Consider the following 5,966-nt stretch of genomic DNA (forward strand, 5'->3'; position numbering starts at 1 on the left):
TAAAATATAATACTTTTAAACTATTCTCTCCCCCATAGACTTCAATGCCGTAAACATATTTCATCCAGTTTTTCTCAGTCTTACCCCCACCCCGATGCCAGCCTCATTCTACAACAGTAGCACCATATAGCATTTGCAACGAAGTTTTAAAGAAATTTTAAAGCCATAAAGAAGAGAAATTTACGCTTCCCCCCCCACCCCACCCCATTTCTGAAGCGGGAAGTCCATATCAGGATATTAGCAACACCAGTTCTTTCTGTAAATTTGGAGAGAGGGAATGCTTCACATCTCTCTGGATTGAAGACACACTAGAACAAATAAATAATTTTAAAGTAGTCAAATTGGAAGGACACAGGCACATAAAGACATTCAACATATGTGAGCTGGGAATATTCATGGATGAATGAATGCATCTTGTGAGGGAAAAGTACTAAGAATGCCTTGTACTAAATGCAGGATTATTGAAGTGACTCATCTAATTTTTTAACAAATGTGAAAAATAATTAAGATCAGAGGATCACCAGTATTTTAAAGGAACAGAGAATGTGCGCATACAGGGAACTTTATTTTGTTTTTTTCAATAGACTATAGATAGGAAATAGTGCTTTTTTAAAAAAAGATTAGAGCAGAGGGCTTGGGAATCTTAACTAGCAACACTAGTGACTCTAACTGATGTCCAAAATATTCCAAAGAGATTGTTTCTTCCTATCATCTTCTAACGCTGGGATTCTGGGGGACACAGACTCCCTTGACTGAGCAGTCAAGACATAAACATGTTTAGTGGAAAACCCTGAACTCTTCTATACTTTCACCAACACTTAGTAAATGGGTAACGAGTAATGTGTCTAATTTATGATTATTGCATCATGAATTCGTGCTTGTAAGGGGAAAATGCATTTGAGAGCTGCCATATGTAACTTTATTTTTGTTTCCATTTGCATGCAGAAGGAATGATACGTCTATTATTTACCATCTGAAGGAAGACTAAAAAAACCCTGATACTTACCTTGTGAAATAAAATTTGGATGGATGTTATAGTTGCACCTAGACAGAAGGGGTGAAAGATTTATTTTGCTTTGCTGAGCTCCCCATATGTATGGTTTCAGCCAACACCCCCCTCCCCCCACTCCCAGCCACAGCCACCATGACAGAGATGGGTGTGGACAGTACTTGGTTCTTGATATTGTGAGCCACATGATGAAGCAGGTTGAACTGGAAAAATTTCTGAGTTTTTGGAGAAGAGAAAAATTTGGCTGTTGGGAAGAGGGGGGGGAAGAACACACCACAATTAAAAAATTTTGTCATGATTTACTATTTCTTATTACTGTGACTTAGCTCCACACAAAACCTGAGTGCAGACTAGTTTCTGGAGTTTAAATGAAGAAAATCCTTAGCAACTGATGTAACTGTTGTATCCTAGTTCTGTGCGGGTGAGTAAGACCCTTTTTGGAAACACAGGCTTTCTTTTGTTATGTTCATCAAGGAATACCAGATCAAGGGATCCTAAATTTCATCCTTTCTGAGCAGTGCAATTGTTACTGAGCATAAGGGGTTCTTTTCATGGTCATTTGCCAATAAGATTGCAATATCCATAAGCACTTTATTACAGATCTGGGAGGACAGAGAAATTCCCCTCAAAAAGTACCTCCCCATCTGGGAGGGGTCACTAGGTTTGCTAGGGTTAGATACTAACTTACTTAACAATACACTTTTGTTATAGAATTTCTACATTTGTAAAGAACAGTTCACATATAAGTACTAGTAAACTGGAAACCTATTTTATATATATACTTATATAGTATATATAGTGTATATATAATATATAGTTTATATTATATATACTATATCGTATATGCACGATATAGTATATACACTATATAGCATATATACACTATTTATATATATAAATAAAATACACATATGACTGAGAAAAACAGTTTAAAAGAGGTAAATGCTGGTTTAGGAAAGATGCATTTCCTTTCCCAGTAAATGGACAGTTAAATGATTAAATAATTTTAATCTTTAATCTTCATATGATTAAAGAAAGAGGCAAAAGAATTCAAAGACAAAGACAAAGTAACTAGTTTTTTAAGCTGGAGAAAACTGCTATTAGTTTTATAAGTATTTAACTATAGTTTCAGAACTAATATATGTTTAGAGAATTCTGAACTGACAAATACCACCCCATCACTATAAAGGAGAAAGTAGATACAAGCAAGGGAGAGAGAGACTTAAGGAAGGGAGATTTTTCTCAGAGCCAACAATACAAGGACTCGACTAGGGCTGCCAAGCCAGGGTTTCTCCCTGGAGCGCATGCCCTCTTGGCTCCCAGACTGTGAGACAATACATGATCTTCTGCGTCCACCCTGTTGTACTGTGGTTCCTAGCATCAGGCCACTTCAAGACTCCAGCTCTTTGCAGTAACGTGTCTTTCCTATTGAAAGCTGTGATTGGACAAGTTGGGCTCTGAGCTTCCTGATTCTTTCCTTCCCAGAGAAGCAGAAAAGGTGCAAGAGATGGTCTGGAGATACATGTCTCTAAGTCACTTCATCACATTCTGAGAGGCATCAATGAGGTCCTATCCCCGCCTTCCACACAGTGACGAGGGCAGCAAACTTCTCATTGCTGGAACGCTACTCACAGATTAAATATCCGACAGCAGCTCTGAAGGCCTTGTTCTTCCAACTGACCACTGTTGGCTTCAGGAGAGACAAGGCTGGCGGGGGAGGGGCTAAGAGAAAGCCACACAGTAGGGGGAGGGGAGGAGGGAGGAGAGAGGGCTCTAGGCAAGTCTCCCTTCTCCCCCTCTTCCAAATCGTAAATTAACAACAGTGGACCTTGTTAAGTGTAGCTTCACAAATTAATATGAAATATAGTGCTTTTTCATCAGCTTGAGAACCAGATTTAAAAGCATATTGGTGTTTGTACACAGCAGGCCGTAATGATCCATTATCCTGCAGACAGAGGCACTTGCCGCATCACATAAAGAAGATGCAATTGGGCCATCTGCTTTGATTTCTGCAGTGTCCCCAGAGACCCAAGGGGGAGCTGACAGTCCGCTCCATCTGCCTTTACATTATCAATTACAGTTGAATTATGCTGCACGCTGCAGGGCTGACAGATACGGATGGAGGAGTGTGGCACCTGAAAATATAGAAGAAAATCCATATGTTGGAAGCCAGCTGTTTATTTACAAGTCCTTGACATATTTCCTCACTCTCTCGGCTGTTGCCTTTTTTAAGGTTCCTAGAGACATTTCAGTTTAGTGTGAACTTGAGAAGAAATTAGGTGTAACAGCATAGCACCACATGAATAATATTTCAGTTTCCTTTTTTACAGTTGAAATGTGCGCAGGGAAAAAAAAAGCCATGAGGTTGAACAGATTTTAAATTATGAAAAAAAAATTAAGCTGTGGAAACATCTGGGGTGGTTGCTACAGCTTGTTATGTTTATAAAACATGCTGAAGCAGGCAGGCGTGTGCACTGTACATTTCTGGCAGCTTAGAAATCATGTGTAAAACTTTTATGAAATGGTAAGTGTTTATGATAACTTAAAGACTAGAGAGGTGGAGAGCCGAGTGTGGGCATTTGCACAAAGTATTGGAACGTAGCTTCTTGGAAGGAATGCTGCTTGAAGAAGGAAAGGCCAGTGTTTTTATTTGGTTTGTTTTTCTTTTTTCAACAAAGGATTAAACTTGTTCCTGAGTTAATCGGTTCTAGACTGAGGATGTAGAGCGCTACCGCACTGCTTTGTTTGCATTTGGGTTTTACTGTATGGAATTAATTGGGAGAGTTTACCCTTCATTTTCATTTCACACCACATCCTCTCTCCATAGCCACTCAACCAGAGAGTCTGTGTGTGTGTATTTGCTCAGCAGAGGACTCCATTTGGATGTGTCTATTAGAGGTTGAAGGAAGAGGAAGTGCTTTGGCCCAGCACTTACTAGCAGCAGTGTACAAGAATCTCACTCTGGCTCTGAACACATTGAAAAGCCAAGCCAACAGACATCACTTCTAGACTAGGGCAGAATGGCCTCATAGTGTTTCCAATCTTGAGGAAAAATCTTTACAAGATACTCTAGACATAGAGAGGGGAACTCTGGTGGCACAGTGGATAAAAACCTCCAAGACAGGTGGTTCAAATCCACCTGCTGCTCAAGAAAAAGAGAAACAGACTCCTCCTCTATGATGTACAATCTCTGTAAATTGCTTGAAGATTAGTTAAGAGTTGGCTCTGACTAGAAGGGAATGGATGAGTTGAGTTAAAAAAAAAAGAAAAAGATGTTTTTGGAGTTGATGAAGAGATGGAGATTAGAAGCCATTCTCTGGTTTTTCTTGTCACTCTCGTGCGATTCAGTGGTTTATTGGTTTTTAGGCTAAGTTGGGCCCCCAGGGCTTTGTGCTTTAATATTTCATTTGACTTTGGATGATGAGTCTACTTTTGAGGTCATTAATTGGAAGCATTCTAAAGGAAGAGACCAACTTAGCTAATTTTAATGTTTTTCTTAGAGTTATCATGGGAGCTAGGTGAGTTAATGAATGGATAAATGAATGATGCCATAAGGCCTTTCTATATAGTAAATGACAGATACTGTGATATAAAGTACAGTATCTAGAAACTAGGAGAGCAGCTCTCTGATGCTAAGGATACCTCCTCTAATCTAGCCTAGTAGTTGGCAATTCTCTAGAGAAGAAAACTATGTTAAGAAAACTATGTAAAACTATGTTAACAAAACTATGTTAATACTACTGTGTGTAGTATTCTTGCTTTTTCTCTCTATCCCCACTGGTGTTGACTGTTTCTCTTCAGCTAATCCTGGGTCCTCATGCATTGCTGCTCCCCTTAGTGTCATGAAAACGACATCATGTGTACATGGTTGTATCCATGGTGTTTAAAAGTAAAAATTCAGAGAATGGTACACAGGATGATATCTAATAATTTTTGGTGCCTACAGCTTTGGACATGTTGTGAGGAGAGACCAGTCTTTGGAGAGGGACATCATGCTTGGGAGGGTGGAGGGACAGCGCAGGAGGGGAAGACCCTCTATGAGGTGGATTGATTCAGTGACTGGGGTGATCGGGATAGGTGTGTCAGAGACAGTGCGATTGGCACAGGACAGAGCGGAGTTTAGGGCTGTTGCACATAGGGTCGCTATGAGTCGCAGGCGACTCGATGGCACATAACAACAACAACAGCTAAATGAATATGTTTTTATTGTTGTTAGATACTGATGAGTCAAGCACAACTTACAGTGACCCTGTGAACAGTAGACCTGAACTTTGTTCTATCCCGTGCCATCTTCATCAAATCTGACACACTTGAGCTCATTGCTACAGAGACTGTGCCTATCTATCTAATAATATCTATCTTGCCAATAGTCTTCCTCTCTTTTGTTGGCCCTGTACATTTCCAAGCATGTCGTCCTCTTCCAAGGAATAGCTTTTCCTAGCAACATGCCCAGAGTATGAAAGCTGAAAAATTGCCACCTTCGCCTCCAAAGAGCAGTTTGGCTGCACTTTCTCCAAGACATATTTATTTATTTGTTCTTTTGATAACCCATGGGATGTTCAGTACTCTTCTCCAACGCCACAGGTGAAAGGCATCATTTTTTCTTCTGTCATCTTTATTCATTGTCCAGCTCTCAGAGGCACAGCAAATGATGGGAAAGACCATGGCCTGAATAATTTTGCAGATGGCTTACTCATTTCACTGGCAAATTTTGGTGCTGGCTACCAGTTAAGAGTTCAGCTCAGGCTGTTGGCCAGCATCTTGCTTCTCCTCCTGTGGGCCTCCTTTATTGTTAGGTTCCAAGAGGAAGTACCCTTCGAGCAAGAGTTTCAATAGGACAAACTCTAGCACCCAAGGCTGTATGTAGACCATTTGAAATATGTTAGTCCACCTTGACCTATTATAGTGTTGTGAGGGTTGTGTTTTGCTTTTTAAAAATGGCTTTCCTTTTTTTTTT

This window comes from Elephantulus edwardii, unplaced genomic scaffold, assembly GCF_000299155.1.
Source record: "Elephantulus edwardii isolate Elephantulus edwardi_28Jun2011 unplaced genomic scaffold, EleEdw1.0 scaffold00201, whole genome shotgun sequence".
NCBI classification, from domain to species: Eukaryota; Metazoa; Chordata; class Mammalia; order Macroscelidea; family Macroscelididae; genus Elephantulus; species Elephantulus edwardii.